Source organism: Mercenaria mercenaria, chromosome 11, assembly GCF_021730395.1.
Source record: "Mercenaria mercenaria strain notata chromosome 11, MADL_Memer_1, whole genome shotgun sequence".
NCBI classification, from domain to species: domain Eukaryota; kingdom Metazoa; phylum Mollusca; class Bivalvia; order Venerida; family Veneridae; genus Mercenaria; species Mercenaria mercenaria.
The window spans coordinates 74,573,030-74,596,975 of record NC_069371.1 but is presented as its reverse complement, the minus strand read 5'-3'; the positions used below and the strand labels follow the sequence as shown (position 1 = coordinate 74,596,975).

Genomic DNA, 23,946 nt, shown 5'->3' with positions numbered 1-23,946 from the left:
ATTCAAGATAACTATTGAAATCTGTTTAACAATTTAAACTGGTGGTCCAAATTTCTTTGCTGTAGCTTCAAAAACAAGGTAGTAGGTCAGCAGTTCAGGGTTAAAAATATTAAAGAGGAGTATTGAAACCAGTATCAAAAGTTATAAAACGTGGTCCAAATTTCTATTTCTAAGTCATTTCTGTCAACATAGCTCAATTTCCTTACTAGTATTTTCTTCTTACAAATATCTGCTGCCTTGCATCATTCATAGACAGATGTAAAAAACATACATGTACAGCTTTTTTAATATGAAAGACCACTGAATAAATTGAACAAAAACTACTATCAATACATCCATCCTTTGGAAAATTTTATGTGTGCAATACAAATATGATACCTTAACAACAGTCTTTACAAATGTGTAACAAGCATGCTATACATTCATGTCTTCAGATCTTGCCACATTTATATCTATAATAATAACACAATAGTTTCACTTATTCGGGCAATTTTCCCACAACTACTCGATGTCAATCTCAGTTTATAAACACTGTTTCGTCTTTTCGTTTCTTAAACACAGTCACACCTGGTTTATTTTGTGCATCTGGGTGATTTGCCAGTTCCGGTGGGCATGAAGATACTGGACTTGCCATAATCACTTGTTTTAGGTCATAGAACACCAAATTGTCCTCTTTAGTGAGAAAAGTTATTGCCACTCCAGATTTTCCAGCACGTCCCGTACGACCAATACGATGTGTGTAATCTGAAAGAGTAACATTTGATTCATTTCATTGAATGGACTTGTCTCTAAATTTATCACCATGCCGTAACTTTCGAAACATATTAAAAATCCTGTAAAACAGAGAAATGTAATATTACTTAAGCTGAATCAAAATGATTACGGACAAGTTCTTCATTAAAAAATTAATAATTATTACATATTCTTCTATGTCTGCAATCACTTACCATGAAATTTACAGACTGTCCAGTAGTTAAACTGGACATATCAATATACACTGAGAAGATATGAAAACGCAACAAACATATGCCTGAATATATTTTTACTACAAAAAGCATCACCTTGAAATGTTCAACACATACACATCTCGATTCTCTATACCTATTGTGTTCAAATTTAATCAGCACAACAGACCGTAAAATTAACACAATGGGTATAGAGTATCGAGATGTGTATTTGTTGAACATTTCAAGGTGATGCTTTTTGCAGTAAAAATACATATTCAGGCATATGTCTGTTGCGTTTTCATATTTCGTCAGTGGATTTCAGGTTTAAGTTTTGATTCTAGTTTGTTGTTTTTCAATAATATTTTATGTAACAGCAGTCATACAATCCAGTTAAGCTAACCAGAGTTCTTATATTTGTAACAGAGTGAAAATATTTCAGCCCTGATCAGAAATCAAACCCAGGACCTCTCACAGCTAAGGCTGACAATCTATCAAAAGGAGTTTAACCTAGTTTAACAGCCAGGAACTGTTGATTTAAACCAGTTAATGAATTCTGTCAGCAAGAAATGAGGACATGTAAGTACAAAGGAATAATGTTTATTTTTCTGCAATTCACAAATTTGTTTTTGTCATTGTGTTATACTGCAAAATCACTCATATTAGTGGGTGATTACTTTTAAAGGATTTTGTAGTTGTGTCAATCCATGAAATTAAAGCCATGTGAACAAACAAAATTCCTATACATTTTACCCTCAACTATAATTGTGTACATAGGATACAGAGTTTTTAGTACAGACCATCTTGTCATGAAGGATGTTCCGCTAAAATTTTGCATCAACATGTATTATAAGGTTATGCATCTGAGCAACTTCAAATCCATTCCTTCAAAAAAGTGTACGAGGAGATGAACACCAAAATTTCTTCACTATGGCAAATTTTGTGAATTAAGGAAGGACCATAATTCTAGAAAAAAAAGCCACAGAAAAAAAGTCCATTATTTATGTTCCAGTCATCTTCACATCAAGGTCCTTAATATGTGGAACATTCAAGCATATCCTTTCAATAGTGTTTGAGGAGTTGAACACAAGATTTTTCTCTATATTCTATATAGCAAAACTATCAAAGGGCCATAACTGTGGTAAAAATAGTTACAGAAAAAGTTCCTTCCTTTATGGTCATCTGCACATAAAGCTTGTTTATCTATGAAAGTTTGAAACAAAGCAGGCTAATATTGTGAGAGGAGTTAGACACACAAGATTTTGAGACGTACGTATGTATGGACATACGGACAGTAGCAATGCTATATGCCCCGAACATAAATGTGAGGGCATGAAAATTAAAATTCAGAAATTCGTATCTCTAAGAAATAGCAACATTTGCCAAAACAAAGATATTTCATGCCCATAGCATTAAATGATTTCACAGAATACAGAATCTAAAATTTTGAATATTATAATAAAACAGAGCCAAAAGTTCCTAGCATACCTTCAATATTCTTTGCCATATCATAATTGATAACCAGTGATACATCCTTAATGTCAATACCACGTCCAGCCACATCTGTAGCTACCAGGATATCTTTAGTTCCACCCTTCAAACTTGCGAGAGCAAACTCTCTCTGCTCCTGACCTTTACCACCGTGAAGAGTTGTAGCACTGAACTAGAGGCAAAGAAATATACATGTAGACATGCTCTCTTGCTTCTGGTCATTCTTAGTTTTCAAGAAGTTTAACTCAATTATAATTCTTTTGTGATATCCTTTATCCTGCGTTAGTTTGTTTAGTGACATTTGAAATTTAGTAATGGAAGTTTGCGGTAACACAGTTGGAGCTTCCACAAAGTGATCATCACAATTATTGACAAAGTAAATTTTTTATAACAAAAAAATTGAACAATTATTGTAGAAGCTAATGAGGCCTTTGGTTCAAAAACACACTGACTCACACCGAACCTCCTTTAAACTAGTATTCTACTGTTTGATTTTTTTCATCTGACATGACATTCTATTCAAATCTTTCAAAAAGGTAAATATCCATCAACAAAGAACAATTTTCAAAAACTACATTTACAAATTATTCCTAAATTGTGCACTAAACTGCATTAGATTTCGAAAGAGTTAGATGAGGCAATTTGTGATCAATTATTGGAAGAAACAAACTTATTTTGATTGTGAAATTAATCTTATTTCTCAAGTGGAAAAACCTGCTACTTATTACTGCAATGGTGTAAAATGAAATAAACTTACTCCAATTTTTTCCAAGGATTTTGCCAGCACATCCACATCTTTCTTCTGGTTGACAAAGATAAGAATTGGTGGTTCTATTCTAGCCTGTAATATCTCCAGTAACTTCTTCCTGCAAATAGATCAGACATGTTAAAATTCTAAATTACTGGGATGTCAGCTGTACTTTTAAACAATATTTCAATTGTGTAATGCAAGTTTACCTCACAGTGTCCATGGACTTCATACCTGTATACAAGTCACTGATACTTTATAACTAGTCAGTGTCCATGGACTTCATACCTGTATACAAGTCACTGACACTTTCTTACTAGTCAGTGTCCATGGACTTCATGCCTGTATACAAGTCACTGACACTTTCTTACTAGTCAGTGTCCATGGACTTCACATCAGTATACAAGTCACTGATACTTTCTTACTAGTCAGTGTCCATGGACTTCATACCTGTACACAGTCACTGATACTTTCTAACTAGTCAGTGTTCATGGACTTAATACCTGTACACAAGTCACTGATACTTTCTTACTAGTCAGTGTCCATGGACATCATACCAGTAAACAAGTCACTGATACTTTCTTACTAGTCAGTGTCCATGGACTTATAACCTGTATACAAGTCACTGACACTTTCTTACTAGTCAGTGTCCATGGACTTCATACCTGTATACAAGTCACTGACACTTTCTTACTAGTCAGTGTCCATGGACTACATATCTGTATACAAGTCACTTATACTTTCTTACTAGTCAGTGTCCATGGACTTCATACCTGTACACAAGTCACGGATACTTTCTTACTAGTCAGTGTCCATGGACTACATATCTGTTTACAAGTCACTGATACTTTCTTACTAGTCTGTGTCCATGGACTTCATACCTGTATACAAGTCACTGACACTTACTTACTAGTCTATGTCCATGGACTTCATACCTGTACACATGTCACTGATACTTTCTTACTAGTCAGTGTCCATGGACTACATATCTGTTTACAAGTCACTGATACTTTCTTACTAGTCTGTGTCCATGGACTTCATAACTGTACACAAGTCACTGATACTTTCTTACTAGTCAGTGTCCATGGACTACATACAAGTACACATTATTAATACTTGCTCACTTCTCAGTGTCTATGGACTTCATACCTGTATATGTCATTAACAATGTCTCACTTGCCTACTTTAACCATCAAGCATCAAAATTATGCAGAATATTCAGAGCATGTAGACTACTTATCTTTCATCATTTACAAAATTTCACATATGAAAAGATTCAAAATAACTCCCATTCTACTATGTGCAACAGTTACAACGAAATAAATCTGACCTGCTGTCAAATCATAGATAATCATGGGAAACTCTATGGTTTCTACAAACAAACAATTTTATCTTCCAAAGTTCAACCCTTATCATGCTGGACTCGAATGATTCTGCCTTTGCGACCAGTGTAGATCATGATCAGCCTGCACATCTGTGCAGTCTGATCATGATCTGCACTGTTCGCCATTCAGTCAATATCTTTTTGGTAAGCACCCCTTTTAACAGCTAATGGTACTGTCCAAACTGAAAGATGGACAAGTTCATTATAGAAATTTAGCAGGGTAAGGGTTAAATCCATGAAGTTTTATCCCCATAAAACAGCCATTTTGGTCAAAACCACACAAAAAAGATTTCACAGTATGTTGTTGGGTTTTTGTTACCTTTTTTCTTGTTGACCCATCGTGTATGAAATCTGTTCACAGCGTTCTGTTGGTTTACCAGCAGATCCAATATACACAACCGCCGGTCGTCGTAAATACTTCCTTGCCAATTTTTCAACAGTCGGCGGCATAGTTGCTGTAAACATGACAGTCTGAAAATGATAAGAGTACAAATGTTTGCTGTAATAATCAGAATGGCTGTATTTTCCTTCGGTTCAAGAACAATGGAATACTATTTAAGAGATCCCAGGTGTGAATCCCATTGAAAGTTCTTTTCTGAACTGAAGAAACTGACATACGATCAATACAAGAGGGCCATGATGGCGCTATATCACTCACCTGAGTTTAGTTGCTTGCTTGATCAAATTTCTTTGCTAAAGCTTCAAAATTAAACAAGAGGGTCATGATGACCCTGGATCGCTCACCTGAGTAATATGAGCTACATGTTTCAAAGGTCAAACTGATGATAAAATATTAAGAAAGTCAGTAAGTCACATTTGTGGTCAATGAAATTCAGTTTTATGAATTTTGTGCAAAACTGTATATGTCATCAAAATTTCAAGGCTGTATCTTAAAAAACAAGAAAGTAGGTCAGTAGGTCAAGGTCACAGTCAAGTGACATCATATTACTTGGGGTCATCAGGTAATTATAATTAAACAGTCTTGGAAATTTGATCAGATGTTTTTTTAAGTATTTTTCCTATATAACTCACATAATAACTAAGTGACCCCAGGGCAGGGCATAATTTGAATAACTTTGGTAGAGGACTACTAGACAATGCATTATACCAAATATCAAAAGCCTAGGTCGTATGTTTTCAGACAAGTAGATTTTTAAAGCTTTTTCCTATATAAGTCCTCTTTTCACCCAAGGGGTACAATTTGAACAATTCTGGTTGAGGACCATAAGACAATGCTACAAACCAAATATCAAAGGTCTAAGTGTTGTGGTTTCAGACAAGAAGATTTTTAAACTTTTTTTCCTATATAAGTCTATGTAAAACATGGGACTCGCGGGGCGGGGCCAAATTTGACCCTAGGGGGATAATTTGCACAATCTTGGTAGAGGACCACTAGATGATGCTACATACCAAATATCAAAGGTCTAAGTGATGTGGTTTTGTACAAGAAGATTTTCAAAGTTTGAACAATTTTCAAAAGGGGGCACCCAAGGATCATTCCTGTGAAGGTGAAGTTTGGTGTAATTCTGCCAAGTGATTTTAAAGAAGAAGATTTTTTTAGAAATTGTTGACGGACTACGGACTACGCACGACTGACGACGGAGGACTGACGATGGACGATGGACATCAAGCGGTCACAACAGCTCACCTTGTCACTTCGTGACAGGTGAGCTAAAAACAAGGTGAGTAGGTCAAGGTAAAAATTATTCAAGATAACTACTGATATCTGTTAAAAATTTATACAGGTGGTCCAAATCTCTTTGCTGTAGCTTCAAATCCAAGTAGGTCAGAAGGTCAGGGTTAAGAATATTAAAAATAAGCATTAAAATCTGTATCAGACATTATACACCTGATCCAAATTTCTATACTGTACCTTCAAATACAAGAATAAAGTAGGTCAGTAGGTCACGCTTAAGACTATTTAAGATGAGTATTAAAATCTGTATCAAATATTATACAGGTGGTCCAAACTTGGGACACCCAGAGCAGGGCCTCTTTTCACCCAAGGGGTTCAATTTGAACAATTCTGGTTGAGGACCATAAGACAATGCTACAAACCAAATATCAAAGGTCCAAGTGTTGTGGTTTCAGACAAGAAGATTTTTAAACTTTTTTTCCTATATAAGTATATGTAAAACTTGGGACTCGCGGGGCGGGGCCATATTTGACCCTAGGGGGATAGTTTGAACAATCTTGGTAGAAGATCCACTAGATGATGCTACATACCAAATATCAAAGGTCTAAGTGTTGTGGTTTTGTACAAGAAGATTTTCAAAGTTTGAACAATTTTCAAAGGGGGCCACCCAAGGATCATTCCTGTGAAGTTTGGTGTAATTCTGCCAAGTGGTTTTCAAGAAGAAGATTTTTTTAGAAATTGTTGACGGACTACGCACGACTGACGACAGAGGACTGACGATGGACGACGGACCACAACAGCACACAGTCAGACAGCGTAGCTAAACAGGTGAGGGTGAGTAGGTCAAGGTAAAAATTATTCAAGATAACTACTGATATCTGTTAACAAATTATACAGGTGGTCCAAATCTCTTTGATGTAGCTTCAAAAACAAGTAGGTCAGTAGGTCAGGGTTAAGAATCTTAAAGATAAGCATTGAAATCTGTATCAGACATTATACACCTGATCCAAATTTCTATACTGTATACTTCAAATACAAGAAAAAAGTAGGTCAGTAGGTCACGATTAAGACTATTCAAGATGAGTATTGAAATCTGTATCAAATATTATACAGGTGGTCCAAATCTCTTTGCTGTAGCTTCAAAAACAAGAAAATAGGTCAGTAGGTCAGGGTTAAGAATATTAAAGATGAGTATTGAAATCTGTATCAAAAATTATACATGTGGTCTAAATTTCTAAGCTGTACCTTCAAAAACAAGAAAGTAGGTCAGTTGGTCATGATTAAGACTATTCAAGATGTGTATTGAAATCTGTATCAAACATTATACTTGTGGTCCAAATTTCTTTGTCATTGCTTCAAAAATATGTCTATGTAAAACAAGGGACCAAGCGGGCATGGCCTATATTGACCCCAGGGTCATGATTTGAACAACCTTGGTAGAGAACCACTAGAGCATGCCACATACTAAATATCTAAGCTCTGGGCCTTATGGTTTAAGACAAGAATTTTTTTTAGAGGTTACCTTAAACAAGTCTATTTAAACCATGTGCCCCCGGGGTGGGGTCATTTTTAACCCCAGGGGGATAATTTGAACAATCTTGGTAAAGGACTACTACACGATGCTAAATACCAAATATCAAAGGATTTTCAAAGTTTTCCCTATATAAACCACGTGACCCCCAGGGCAGGGCTATATTAGATCTTAGGGGGATAATTTGAACAATCTGGGTAGAGGACCACTAAATAATGCTACATACAAAATATCAAAGCCCTAGGCCCTGTGGTTTTGGACAAGAAGATTTTTAAAGTTTCCACTATATACATATAGTGAAAAGAGACCACGCCCCCTGGCAGCCATGTTTTTTGAAGAATCATAATAAGTTGAACAATCTTGACAGAGGGTCACACAAGGACCATTTGTGTGAAATTATTTTAAAATTGCGCCAGCAGTTTCACACAAGAAGATTTTTTAAGTTTCCACTATATACATATAGGGAAAAATGACTACGCCCCCTGGTGGCCATGTTTTTTGACGAATCGGAATAATTTGAACAAACTTGGTAGAGGATCACACAAGGACCATTTGTGTGAAAACATTTTAAAATCGGATTAGCGGTTTCATACTAGAAGATTTTTAAAGTTTCCACTATATACATATAGGGAAAAGTGACCACGCCCCCTGTCGGCCATGTTTTTTTGACGAATCGTAATCATTTGAACAATCTTGACAGAGGGTTACACAAGGACCATTTGTGTGAAATTATTTCAAAATCTGGCCAGCAGTTTCATACAAGAAGATTGTTAAAGTTTCCACTATATACATATAGGGAAAAGTGACCACGCCCCCTGGCGGCCATGTTTATTTGACGAATCGTAATCATTTGAACAATCTTGACAGAGGGTTACACAAGGACCATTTGTGTGAAATTATTTCAAAATCTGGCCAGCAGTTTCATACAAGAAGATTGTTAAAGTTTCCACTATATACATATAGGGAAAAGTGACCACGCCCCCTGGCGGCCATGTTTTTAGAAGAATCGGAATAATTTGAACAAACTTGTTAGAGGATCACACAAGGACCATTTGTGTGAAATTATTTCAAAATCGGACCAGCGGTTTAAGAAGAGATGTCATTTAAAGAGTTTTCTATTTTTAGCCCTGGCGGCCCCTATGTGAAACCAAGCGGAACCATCTAAATAATTTCGGAAGAGGACCACCCAAGGAACATCCAGACCAAGTTTCATCAACTTCCACCAAATGGTTTCAGAGGAGATGTTGTTTAAAGGAAAGTGCGGACGGCCGGACGCCGGAAGGTGAGCGATCACAATAGCTCACCCCGAGCACTTTGTGCTCAGGTGAGCTAACAATACTCAGGCCATAACTTCCCAGTTCAAGGACAAATTACATGTAGATACCTGTTTGAGATGAGGTTGTTTGGATATGGATTTTTCCTAGGAAGCAAACTTGAGAATGTCTACAGTGTTATCTAATTCTTTTAAAGGGATACACAAGTAAAATTGTGGATGAAAAAATAGTGGATATTACACGAGTGTCTTTTCATATCAAAATTATTAAACGAGTTGAATAATGTAATAAAATACATGGCTCTGCCAAGCATTTTATCAATTTTATCCAAGTTTAATAAATTCAATGCGGGAAGACATAAAATGTAATATTCTAATTATCACATGTAAGCCTTTCCTGTTGAATCATCAAAATCTTCTTTCTTTACCTATTATAGACAAAGTCGATTTGACATACGTCTCCTATACTTAAAACAACATAAACGTCAAGGCTTTATTACAATAGTGTCATACAAAATAATGCAATGGCTTTATTTCACTCCTGCGACGTCAAACATGTGATAAAATCCTTTAACCTTTAGCCTGCTGGCGGCAAGTGATTCTGCCTTTGCGACCAGTGCAGACCAAGCTGAGCCTGCACATCCGTGCCAGCTCATCTTGGTCTGCACTGTTCGCTATCCAGTCAGTAAATTTTCAGTGAAAACTCCTTTGAATAGTAAGTGGTACTGCCCGAACTGAATGATGGACCAGTCCATTGTAGTAATTTATCAGGGTAAATGTTAAATCATTGTAGGAATGATATTTTACTGATGTGCTTAGTTGAAATAGATTTTTTCTTACTTTGAGATGCGAGTGCAAAATTTAAAGACGCTCGCTGCAGTTTCTTGTATGACAGATGGGGCAAAAATTTCCCAATGATAGAATTGTGTTCATATACAAAGTTTGAACAAATTCTATTATTGGGGAAATTCTTTACCCAGAACTGCAAATCAGACCTACTTATACCAGGTAATTAAGGGAAACACCTGAAAATTGCTATAACACATCACATTCCTCTTTTTGATTTTACTCATGTGTACAATGATGAAGTAATTTGATTTGAGTTTGTCAAGCTCTTGACCAGATGATTTGTCACATGTTTTCACGGCTACACATAGACACATAGCAACTACCCCAGCAAGATTTAAGCTAGATGTGTTCATAGGAAACTGGTGCCCCCTCTTCCTGTCACTGTGCATGATTTCAGGACTCTAAGTCAAATTTATTTAAGATATACATTTGCATATGCAACACAAACTTTTAAGCACTTAATGTGTATTTTGCACTGAGTCAAGGACCATAACTCTGGTCTGGCTGAGTGGAATCCTAAACAGAACACCTGGTGCACAACTTCACATGCTTTATAACAATTCTCTACTGTTTTATGATTAAGTCAAACAGTTTTTGAGATATATGCTTTACAAACTTGTATGCCCTTTCTGTATATTTTTGACTAAATCAAGGACCATAACTCTGATCTGACAGATAGAAATCCCAAACAAAACCCAGGTGCACAACTTCCCATGTTGAATAATATTCAAACTAGAGCTGCTTTTGAGAAAAACGCAGTCTCTCACAACTGCCTAATCATCTGAATAGTTAAGTATCTGAGTCAACCATGCACCAATACATGCATCACTGGCATCTGTATACAGAGCGATTTTAGGTAATTCAAGGGCCATATTTCTGAAGTGCCTGGGCCAATTTGGCTAGTTATTGAACTTGGCCGAGGACTTACTGGCAAACATATTTTGTTCAAGTTTGGTGAAGATCGGATGAGAAATGTTCGACTTAGAGGCGGACAAGTGTGTACAGAGCGATTTTCGGTAATTCAAGGGCCATAATTCTGAAGTGCCTGGGCCGATTTGGCTAGTTATCGAACTTGGCCGAGGACTTATTGGCAAACACATTTTGTTCAAGTTTGGTGAAGATCGGATGAGAACTGTTCAAGTTAGAGCATGGATAAGAGTAAAAAGGCAAATTTTCGGTATTCAAGAGCCATTATTCTGAAATGCCTGGGGCGATTTGGCTCATTATCGAACTTGGCCGAGGACTTATTGGTAAACAAATGTTGTTAAAGTTTGGTGAAGATCAGATGAGAACTGTTCAACTTAGAGCGCGGACAAGATTTGTGACAGACAGACGGACGGACGGACGGACACACAGACAGCAGTATATCAATATATCTCCCACACCACTATGTGGTGGGAGACATAATTATGTTTGATGACCCTATGTCAAATACATTCTAAGATATGTGTGACAAACTTTAATGCCCTTTTACACATATTTTTGATTAAGTAAAGGGCCACAACTCTTGTCTGGCTGAGTGAAATCTCAAACAAAATCCCAGGTGCACAACTTCACATGCTGAATATTATAATATGTTTCATAATCCTAGGGCAAATGTGTTTTGAGATACATACGACACAAACTTTTAGACCCTTTTTAAGCATATTTTTGAGTAAGACAAAGGTCATAACTCTGGATTCAATGTTTGAAATCCCAATTAAAACATCAGGTGAACAACTTCATATGCTGAATGACAATCCTGTGAGGTTTAATGACTCATGGTTAATACTTTAGTTTTTGAGATATGCAGAAAACATAATTCTGACAGACGGACAAGGGCAAATCTACGTGCCCCACCCCTCTCCCAAAAAAATTATCTTCTTTCTGTTTCCTTTCGTTTATTGAGTAAAACAGAATAAATCATGGATACATTTCTTGAAAAAATTCTGGAGTATCCCTTTAAGTTTGCTGATGTAACAATAGCTATACAATTCAGGCTGTATATGAGAGTATATTTTACACATTTTTATTTGTTTTTTTAAACATACCTGTCTTTATTTTTGTGTGGTGTTGAAGTTGGATAACATTTTTTCATTATCCTCTGCATCGTCTGTGTCAGGTTTCATATTTGTAACGGGGAGATATTCCAGAATGTGCTGCACATCGGGCTCAAAACCCATGTCTATCATACGGTCAGCCTCATCCAATACTGCATAAGTACACTATGACAGGACAAGGTAGCGGTTCTCTAAAACATCTATAAGACGTCCTGAAGTTGCTATAACAATCTGTAAAAGATTAAACATTAACAACTTACAGAAACCGGTTATTAATTTAAATGGCATACCTGTAGGTAAGACACAGTACTCATACACCTGTTTACCTATCTATGTTTCATCAAACTTGATATTCAAAATTTGTGCCCGTTACCGTACAATTCAAAATGGTCTGTAAATTTGACAAAGAATAACAAGGCACTTAGGTTATTCACCTGTCAAATCATGTCTCCAAATAATCAGTATACACTAGTCAAAGCAGTTAACATTGGCTGAATTGTGTCATAAATCTGAAGTAATAAGATTTTAAAATATACGACTAGAGAATATGTAGCATTAATTTAACGGAATACTGGTGATCAAGAATCTACCAAAAGCTGTCTCATTACAGTGTGGCCACTATTTGAAGTCCTTCCAACCAATACTAGGTTACAAACAAAAGCTTTAGCAAAATTGAACAAGAGGGCCATAATGGCCCTATATCGCTCACCTGTTATCATTGCACTTAAAAAAAAAGAAGGTCAAACAAATCATAATCAAGATCAATCAAAAGAAATATGAGAAAATATAGTTGAAATTTTCTTAAAGTACTTCAAATAAAATTATTTTCAAATCAGGCCAGTAGTTTCATACAAGGTTTTCTATACAGCCATATGGGAAAATGAGCCCCTCCCGCAGGCGGCCACATTTTCAATGAATCAAAATTATCTGAAGGAATTTGGTAGAGGGTCACCCAAGAAACATTTGTGTAAAATTATTTTGAAAACGGACCAGCAGTTTCTGACAAAAAGATTTTCAACGTTCTATATAGGCATATAGGGAAAATAAGCAAAACCCCTTGGGGCCATGTTTTTCGCTGAATCAAAATTTTTTGAAGGAATATAGTAGAGGATCACCCAAGGAACACTAGTCTTGTGTAAAATTGTTTTGAAATCAGTTTTTTATATAGCCATAAGTCTAAAGGACAGGAACAACAAAGGGAAGAAATTTAACCAAAAAGAAAACAAAAATTCTTACAAAGTACAGACATGTCAAAATACACCTAAAAATTGGAGGTACCATCCATGTTGTACCACAGAAAAGTGCTCTCGTTTTTCCCCTACGGCCAATAATAAAAAAGTTACTAAATAAGCTATTTATAGTAACATAAAAAAGGGAAGTAATTAAAAAACAATTCTTGTAAGTGAACAAAAGAAGGATCTGCCAAATAGAAACAGAGCACTGCAATGCAACGCAAATGCAGAGCAATATACACACAAAACAAAGTCATATGACCTTTGACCCCTAAGTGTGACCTTGACCTTGAAGTGAGCCATCCGAAACATGCGCTCTGCACGTCATTTCGATGAGGTGAACATTTGTGTCAGGTTTCTTTGAAATCCTTCAAGGGGTTCAAGAGTTACAGAGCGGAAGGGAAATTGCTAACCAACAGAAAGACGCACGGACACCGAGGCGATATAAAAAGGAATTGAGATCTTATGGTGATACAAGTTGTGTGCAAGTGTGGTTGAAATCAAATCATAAATGAAGCTGCTATTGTGCAGACAAGGTCAAAATAGCTAATTCTGGCCCTATCAGGGGCCATAACTCTGGAACCCATAATGGAATCTGGCCAGTTCAAAAAAGGAACCAAGATCTTGTGATGATACAAGTTGTGTGCAAGTTTGGTTAAAATCAAATCATAAATGAAGCTGCTATTGTGCAGACAAGGTCAAATAGCTAATTTTGGCCCTTTCAGGGGCCATAACCCTTGAACCCATCATGGGATTCGGCCGGTTCAAGAAAGGAACCGAGATCTTATGGTGACACAAGTTTTATGCAAGTTTGGTTAAAATCAAATCATAAATGAAGCTGCTATGGTGCAGACAAGGTCAAAATAGCTAATTTTGGCCTTTTCAGGGGCCGTAACTCTGGAACCTATAATGGGATCTGGCCAGTTCAAGAAAGGAACCAAGATCTTACAAGTTGTGTGCAAGTTTGGTTAAAATAAAATCATAAATTAAACCACTATCGTGCAGACACGAAATTGTGGACGGACGACGGACGAAGGGCGATCACAAAAGGGGCACAATTTTGCCAAAATGTTAGCCAGAGTTATGAAACTATCCACACAAGGTCATCTCATGATGCCAACGATATGTGGAGAATCAGAAAACCTTTGCTTGATTAGATACTGAGAAACATGCTTATATTCAAAACTTTCACAAAATTTCTTTGATATAAAGGGGCATAATTTAAACAAAATAAAAGCTTGAGTTATGAAACTTGTCCTGTGAGGTCATCTCATGATGCCTAAGTCATGTCTTAAGTTTGAAAACATCTGGCCAAAATTATAGCATACGGACCTTTATCTATGATATCTATTTTCCTACAAATAAAGTATGTATAACACATTAAATTCAGCTGAAAACAGTTTTTTGCATTCAACCTGTCAAACTGAAGCTGATGTAAGATCTTAAGTAAACAAGAGCACCGCCTACGGGTGCCATTGCTAGTCTGCAAGTGCTGGGCGGTATATAAGAAGAGTTATAGTTCAGAATTTCTAAGTACAAAAAGGGCCGTAATTCTGACAAAATGCATAATATTATTAGAGTTATGGTTCTTGAAATACATAGTCCCCTAATGATGAAAAACAAGTGTGCAAAGTTTCAAAGCTGTAGCTCTTGTAGTTTTTGAGAAAAGGTGACCTAAAACAAAAACAAGAGTGCCAGAATGTCACAATATACGCCCGTCACAGCAAATTTCTTTACTCTAGCACCTGTATTTGCAAATGGAATTTTAATTTTGTGGTTGTTTAGTAATCATTGTAAGTCTTTTGTTTTTCTAAGTCTACAAAAAAAAAAACTCACCAGGTAGAAATACCTTAGAAAACACCTAAAATTGGAAAATAACATCTATGTTGTACCACAGAAAAGTGGTCTCGGTTTTTCCCTAAGGTCAATTATAAAAAAAGTTACAATATAAGTTATTTATAGTAACAACTAAGGGAAGTTAATCTTAAAAAAAAAAATCCAAAAAAAAAAATTGTAAGTCCACAAAAAAATCTTTACTAGGTAGAGATTAGTCAAAATACAACTCAAAATTGGATGTAGCATGCATGTTGTACTACAGAAAAAAGGTCTCGATTTTTCCCTACGACTAGTTATGAAAAAGTTACAATATAAGGTATTTATAGTAACAACAAAGGGAAGTAATTTTAAAGACGGGAACTGCTCAAGACACTTCGTCTCATGATGGTGTATAATTGTGCCAAGTTACATCAAAATCCCTCCATGCATGAAGAAGAAATGCTTCGGACAATGTCATTCTTGTATCTGACTTTTGGCCTCTAAGTGTGACCTTGACCATAGACCTAGGGACCTGGATCTTGCGCATGACACTCCGCCTCGTGGTGGAGAACATTTGTGCCAAGTTATATCAAAATCCCTCCATGCATAAAGAAGAAATGCTCATTACTTTAAAACAGCCTAATGTATTTTCTATAAAAATGAGAACTACATAATTACAATTTATTCATCAAAATTTTGTTTTATTAACTGCATTTTCAAACAAGAAGTATTATTGAATGTCATAACTTTCTATTTTTGGCAATGATGTAATCCAGACTAGAAGAGGTATAAGGAAAGCTGCAGTTTTACCACTACCAGTCTCGGCTATACCTATAAGTTATAACATCACGATTCTGTAACCCTATCGGAATGACCTGTCTCTGAATAGGTGATGGTTCCTAAAATAAAAGATGAACATGTCTGACAACTACTTGTACAATTATTAAAGTCTTTGGTATCACCTGACCGCTCCGATCACTCACATACAAGGCACAACTTTACAACTGAGTCACCACTGTGGATCAATGACTGGTATTTAAGAGACAATTCTCAAAACTTTCCTTCAAGAAAAAGCATTCAATTCTTATATTTACATTTTTACAGACGCTGTCTACAAAACTAAGTGGCTGTTTTCCAGGAGTACCAGAATATCAAAATAAATGTCAGGAGAAAAATATTGTCAACATCTAAATAGAACAGCTAAAAAGACCAGCACATGTTCAATTGTAATTAACTTTCTGATACAAATACAATACTTAAAATACCGTTAAATCCACTGAAAAACCAAACCAATCTTTAAAGTGAGAAAAAAATAATTTAGCTGTAAGTTACTGTTCTTTTTCAAATATTTGTGTTTTAAAACGACGCCATTGTGTCCAGGTTTTTTGTAAGTGACGTCAGATTGCACGAGCAATCTCAACGAAAGAACAAATCTTGATTAAGTCGATACTATTATGGCAGTGTTGTTCATACAAAAATGTAAAATATAGTGAATGTAAATACTGTAAAAGTCTTATATTTCGTGTTTTTTTTTTTCGCAATTTTCCGATTTCCATCTTTTTTGGGAGGTTGCCACGAATCAGGACTTTCGGTATTTATTTAATGTATATATAATGCTTAATAAGATCAAAACAGAAGCTTAAGCGAGACAGATGAGTTTGCGAAATGGTTCATTCACGAAATTTCGCGCAAATAAACCCTTCTGCAAAAAATAGACTTTTACAGTATTGAATTATGGAAAACAAAGACATACCTTATAACCAATTGTATCAATGATATCTAGCAGATCTTTAGGTGAACTGGCTTCTTTCCATTTCCTGATAGGGTTAGGAATTCTGCCTCCTTTACAGCTTATGTTATAATCTTCCTTAAAGATACGCCAATCTCTCTCTCTGTCATCTCCGGCAGGGATTTCTCAGTCCAATGCCGATCATCGAACTTCCGTTTGTTTTCTCTCTCTTTAACGACTTTCAACCTCTTCCTATTTCCCCAAAGAAAACAAGAGTTATATTTTTGCATCTTATCTACTAGTTCCACTTGAATAAGAATGAATTAACCAATGATTTTTTTCCTATTTTATCCTTCAACTACTGCGAAATCAAGACATTTTAACAAGCTAGAAATCTGCCATATTTAAAGCTGGAAGTATTACATGTTGTTTCACATGGTAAAATATGACATTGAAAAACAAATAGAGCTATTTATATATACAAAATAACACACTGGTGAATATCCTTTTCATGAACACATTCAGTTAGCATGTAAAGCGTATATAAATCCCTTGTGAATATTTCAAATATTACAGTACACTCAATAAAATTTACTGTAAAAGCACATATTTTCACTAGCTCAAAATTCTGCAAGTTTGAAATTTTGAGTATCTTTGTGAGGTTTAATATTCGCAAAATTGTAAAAATAGCATGATCATACATGAATCTGAATTATACTCATGATGAATAATTACTCAAGGATTAATTTTCGCGAAATGTAGGGCCTCGTGTATATCGCAAAAATGAAACCCTCACAAAAATATCTGCTTTGCAGTACATAAATCTTGTATCTTACTTCTCCTGGTTTTTCTCATCCTCTGTTCGTCTTCTCTCCAGCAAATCCCCGTAAAACATGGACTGGTCTTTCTTTTGTTGCTAAATTCAAAATTTTACAGTTCTTAAATGCACTTGAAAAAATTTGAATAAAAATACACGTACTCGAAAATCAGTTATATTCACGAGGCACTTGTTGGGAGGGTTTGGTAATTGCACCAATATCCAAAACATCAAGACCAAAAAATTGAATATAATATAATTCCTATTCATTTTCTCTTTGAAAGTTTAAATCCACAAACAAGAGTGCCAGAATGTCACAATATACGCCCGTCACAGCAAATTTCTTTACTCTAGCACTTGTATTTGCAACTGGAATTTTAATTTTGTGTTTGTTTAGTAATTATTGTCATTCTTTTGTTTTTCTAAATACACACAAAAACTCCTTTCTTGTATCATTCTTGCATCTGACCTTTGGCCTTTAAGTGTGACCTTGACCTTATACCTAGGGACCTGGTTCTTGCGCATGACACTCCGACTCGTGGTGGTGAACATTTGTGCTAAGTTATATCAAAATTCCTCCATGCATAAAGAAGAAATGCTCCGGACAAAGTTTTCATTCTTGTATCCTTGGACCTCTAAGTGTGACCTTGACCTTAGACCTAGGGACCTGGTTTTTGCGCATGATATTTTGTCTTATGATGATGAATAATTGTGCCAAGTTTCATTAAAATCCCTTCATGTATGAAGAAGATATGCTCCGGACAAAGTCATTCTTGAATTTGACATTTGACCTCTAAGTGTGACCTTGACCTTAGACCTAGGGACCTGATTCTTGCGCATGACACTCCGTCTCATAATGGTAGACAACTGTGCCAAGTTTCATCAAAATCCCTCCATGCATGAAGAAGATATGCTCCGGACAAAGTCTGTGGACACCGAAAGAAATGTGAAGGAGTAGCTATTCATTTACAACCGACAATGGTTCTACTTAACCCGTGGATTAATAGAGAGATATATGGTTGTTCGACCATTTAGTGCTTCAACCTATTTATTTGTGCGTTTTAAAGGTCTACCCGTACTAGTTCAGTGTGTTCTAAAGAAATCTTTGACTGCGATTGGAGTTAATCCCCTTCCATATAAACCACATTCATTTAGAGTAGGTGCTGCAACAGCAGCATAACTGCTGACGAGAATGGGGCGCTGCGCCCCGGATTCAAGTGCATTAAATCTTGCATTAGAATCCCTCACGTCAGTTGTTGTCACTCAGATCTTAAGCCTATTTGCCTTATTTTTGTTGACAATTGTTTTAAGCTTTTCAGTGCGTCCTACCCATACCTGGATAGTGGGATGTTCAATTATAAAGTCGGTATTTCGTTACGACAAGGAACCAGCTGAGGGTTCTCGACTTGTAATGCAGCGTCATAATGCGACCATACTGTGGCAGAGTCAAAGTGGTATGGAATGGCGGCAAGCTAAGCCATTAATTTTACACGTTTCCTTTTGAAGACAATCAAGGTATCATTGTTATTCACTGTGTAATTCGCTCATTTTTCATTAGAGAGAGCTAGAAATCTCGTTAATAATTTCGCTGCTCATTTGTTTTTAAACAGCATTGGTGGATACATTTGTTATCCAGAAATCGTCGAATCCGTGACGGGTCTCTTCAACAGAGATTGGTGCAGTTGTCATATTTTGGAAATGTTTTTTTATTCACTCTGCAACACAAGCTTCAGTCCTTTCTAGAAGTAAATTATTAAGGCACAGCTTCTCGGGCAGGGTTTAGTTCGCTATACTGGTGGCGGTTGGCAAGATTTTTTTTCACGTTGTTCCAACTTCTTGACGTGCGGCGGTTCGGTCAGCCTAAACTAGTATATCTTAACGTTGTGTAATAAGTTTGTTTGTTTCAAGTATACTGTATTAGGCCTCTGTTCCCAGGGCTTCGACATCTGCATTTTAACCATATACTTTATATCATATGTATTTGTATATTGACATTTATGTGAAGCTGTGACCAATTTCTGCCAAACATTAATCTAAACGAACTTAGATATTAATTGCTATAATAAAACTGTTAATAGTAAAAGTGATGTATTCATACAACTGTCTGGAGTTGTTCTCTTCTTGTATTATTATTTTCTGTGCCAATCTATCTTCAGTAATTGAATGTAATATACTACAATTTGCAATGTGATTGTAATTTAATTAATTACCTTGCTAAATTCCATGTAATTGTAATTTAATTTGATAATTCTCAATGTAATTGTAATTTGATTAATTACATTTTAAAGTAATTCACCCCAGGCCTATCAATTGTATATTTAGTTGGTTGAAAATTGGTCCCTATATAAATGAGACCCACTTTTCCACTTCGCGGCAAGACAATCGACTTCGGACCCAACTGTTGACTTTCATATTTTAATTAGACCCTGTAATTAAACAAGTTTAAAACTATATATTTTTTTTCTTAAACTTTATTCCACATCGCTACATAACCTAGCTCTTTATAGCAAGGTAGTATATGTGCCCCCTTGCAGTCTTGCCAACCGAAACCATTTTATGAGAAACATGATTTCAGGTCTCCAGTGTATTGACTTAACTAAACCTAGGCGAAATGTGGCCACTGTTAATCAATGACAACTATGATCAAGCTCTGCCAACAAGTGTTACATCATGGTTATAGTTTTTGATACTTTTCAAACATCAATACCAATGGTCGACCATGGTTAAGATTTATCTCCTTGGTCAAATATAGTTAAACCGCGGTCAACCATGGTCACTCGACATGTAATAATTATAAACCATAGTCAATGATCAAAGAAAATGAGACAGCCCACGGTTGGCATCAGTCATTGAAAAAGATGAAGAAACCATGGGCATTGACTGAGAGTGAAGAAATAATATATATTTCTTTGCTCTTGAAAAACACATATTTGAAATAAAGTTCACAGCCCCTCTGAAAAACTGGCAGCACCCATATTGTTTCTCATACACTGATCGATGCAGTTGACATGTTTCAACCGAAGCGACCTTTGATTTAAATTTTTAGACCATGATTAAATCGTAGTTAGAACATGTTTAAACTTGTATGAACAGTTTTCTTTTCGATCGTAACCAGACAATGTTTCTATCTTAACTGACCCTGGATAAACCTTTCTCAGACCACGGTTCTCTTTTTCTCTGACCATACGTTACACATCACAGACAATTTTCAATAACAAAATGTTCATCTTACTAAACTTTCTAAGTAATGTGTCTGTAAACTGACATAGAAAAATGGGTCGACATGAAACATATGACATTTAAGTAAAAATGACATTAGGTGTTCTTTTCTATTAATATAATGTGTTCAATGGTAGTCACTTATTTGAGATTGGAAAGAATTGTATTTTGCAGACAAATAAGATTAAAACTTGAACATAAAATATAGATGGTCAGTGAAAATGTTGGCAAATTGTTTTAGAAAACTGTTCTTTAACATCATATTATTGATGGTATGAAAGAGACACTTCGATCTATATGTGACCCCGACATGATGTCACCTCCCTTTCCGTACTCAATACACGGATTAACTTGGACAGATCAATAGGCCTTTGTTAATGCATACGTCCATAAGTAACTAGACGCTAGACCTTGTGGCGACTTTAAATGGATTAACTTTGACAGTTGAATAGGCTGTTGTTAACGCATCCGCTCTTAAATAAATACACGCCAGACATTATGGCGACTTTAAAGGGATTTATTTCGACAGTTGAATAGGCTATTGTTAACGCATCCGCTCTTAAACAAATGCACGCCAGACTTTGTGGCGACTTTAAGGGGACTAACTTTAACACGTTTACTTTCTTATTGTCCGTCTATCTGGCCTTTAATCAACACACGCTAGACATCCTGACCATGATCACGTTTGAAGCACTCATGACTTTATCTAAATATAGCTTATGAAGTCATTGTAAAAATAGGTCTGAGCATGCGCATTTAGGAATAATACGCTTATGATTGGAGTCATTTTATCAGTGGACGCCAAGGAGGAAACATCATCGACAAAAATGTAATACTTTATTTTCAGTTAACGTTAGAAATCTAACGTAGCTATCTTAAATAAAGCTTAATGTTTTTTAAGTAAAAATGTGATACATATTTTACTTTAAGGAGGTAGGTTACCTTGTTACAAGGGTAAATTCAAATTAGTTCAACCGCAGCATGTTTTTGTATTTGGTGTAATATGAAGTTTTAACTGCTAAAATCTCAGTTTCGTTTGTCTCTGTCCCTTCAAGTTCAATTTTTCTCCAGGTTTGAAGAACATGACCCTCCAAAGGTATTTCATATTGAAAGAAGAAGGAAAATACGGATATTTAAGACTTTTCAGTGTATTTTAGTTTCATTGATATCCGTAGAAGTCAGCATAATCTATAATTATACTAGTATGCGCGTTAGCTTTCTAATATAAGCTTAAAATGTATAGGTCGCGAGGCTCGTGTTTCCATGGTAACGCATTTTCTCTCATTTTTAAACAACTATGTATAAAAATAGGGGTTTTCGACGGCTTCAGTGCCATTCTGTTAATGACCAACATGGAATATTTGGGTAATATTATTAGCAAAATACCAAGCACTATACATGGTACCCTATTTTCTTAAAATTTAAAGTAACCATGGCAACAGAGATGTTTAAAATGGCTTATATCTGGCTTTTTGCCGTAATTTCTTATAAAATTATATTGAATAAGATTATCTTTCTAGCTGATGTAGCTTTAAAACATATTATTTCTAACGTAAGTTATATTTTCGTGTTATCTGCATTTCTTCAAACAAATTTCTAAGCTTAGAATACTTACAGCAGTACCCCTCGTCTGGCATTGTTCATGGAAAAATCGTTCAGCATGCTACTATTATTCTCATGGATATTGTTGAAATGAAAACAAAAAGCCGAAGCTGTGTTTTTTAAATAGACTAGTGTCAACGCTTTTGAATTTTACATTTAGATACATAGGTCACAGGCTTCGTTTCCATGGTAACATCAATTCAATTCAAGAAACTACAATTTTCTACTGAAATTTGAACAATTTTAGACCTTAGTTTTAGTATATAAGTAACAAATTATCAATGGAACCTGAAAAATAGGTATTACAAATCAAACTGCAAGATTTTTTATTTTAAAGTGGCCGTAAAAAGTAACTTCTCACCCAACTATATTCCAAATAACATTGGTTACCATCATCCATTTTCTTACATTCCGCATAACATTTCAATATAATTACATAAAAGAAGCAAAATATTGATTGTTATTCAGAGCAAAAGACTCATAAAAAATATTTCAGCAAATAATGGTTATTTGAAAATAGTTTGAATAAAGAAAATGCACATAATTACGTACTTCCAAGATAAAAGCTATCAATTTTGCGCGGTAACTGAAACGTAACGTAATGACGTCCATGACGTCATTTTAAGGCAACATTGTTTTGAAGCGTTTCTGTGGCAATTTATTCATTATTTCTGCATTATTAAACCATAAAGCGTCAGAACGAAGACAGGTCTATGATTTGTTTTCAGAAGAATGAATATACAAATACATTTAGTTTGTCGTAAACGTCGTCGTAAATCGTCACGTTAGCTTCCGGTTGGACATGCGCACATACAAATATAAAGGTAACCTACCTCCTTAAATTATCATTAATACGTTCTTTGTTTACCATACAGTGTATTTATTTATTCAGATCATAGATAAATTCATATGATTATTAATTAAACATTATTAATGTATAGTTTTAGTTTTCATTTTATCTCCCCGTCTAGGGCTGAACACCTGACCCTCAATGTGCGCGATCACGCCCTACATAGGTATATAAGTCAGCTCTGTATACATCCGGGAGACATTTTCTATTTATAAAACATAACGTTATTTTCAGTCTTAAAATTGATTTCTATTTATAACATTGTGAGGTCATTCTTAAAATAGAAAGATGATGTCATTCTTAACATTGATTCAAAATGGCCGCTGCGCATGACGTCATTCTCACGCATGCGCAGTCGTGGCGCCAAACCGATGAATATACTACTTACTTCAACGGAGAAATTGCAAATATGTATAAGAGCAATAAGATATACATTTCTGTCTGGGATCCACTGCTGAGTAATGGTTATTTCATCCCTAAAATAAATCTCCCAATGAACAATTTGGCTTTGGTAGTAAGACTTGAAAAGTAACATTAAAATGGCCATGAGATACTCGAGTCTGCTTGGTTAGATAATCGATATATGAAGCCGTCAAATTCATAATTAGAACATTAAACAGTTCCATAAGCATAGAACAGAACCCGATAAACAAATATGAAAAGCAAATGAATAATTGTAAAATAAACCTAGAATTTGTAGTAACTGTATTTAAGACAAATTGCACCGGCAAGGATTTGATGTTTAAGAAATATTAATACTTCAACACAGCCACCGGCAATATTGTGT

The 23,946-nt window shown here is 35.5% G+C and overlaps 1 pseudogene; it reads right to left on the bottom strand.

Moving 5' to 3' along the window:
* Positions 1 to 517: 517 nt before the first annotated feature.
* On the bottom strand, positions 518 to 19,177 carry LOC123532928 (probable ATP-dependent RNA helicase DDX23; annotated as a pseudogene).
* Between the last annotated feature and the right edge of the window lie 4,769 nt (positions 19,178 to 23,946).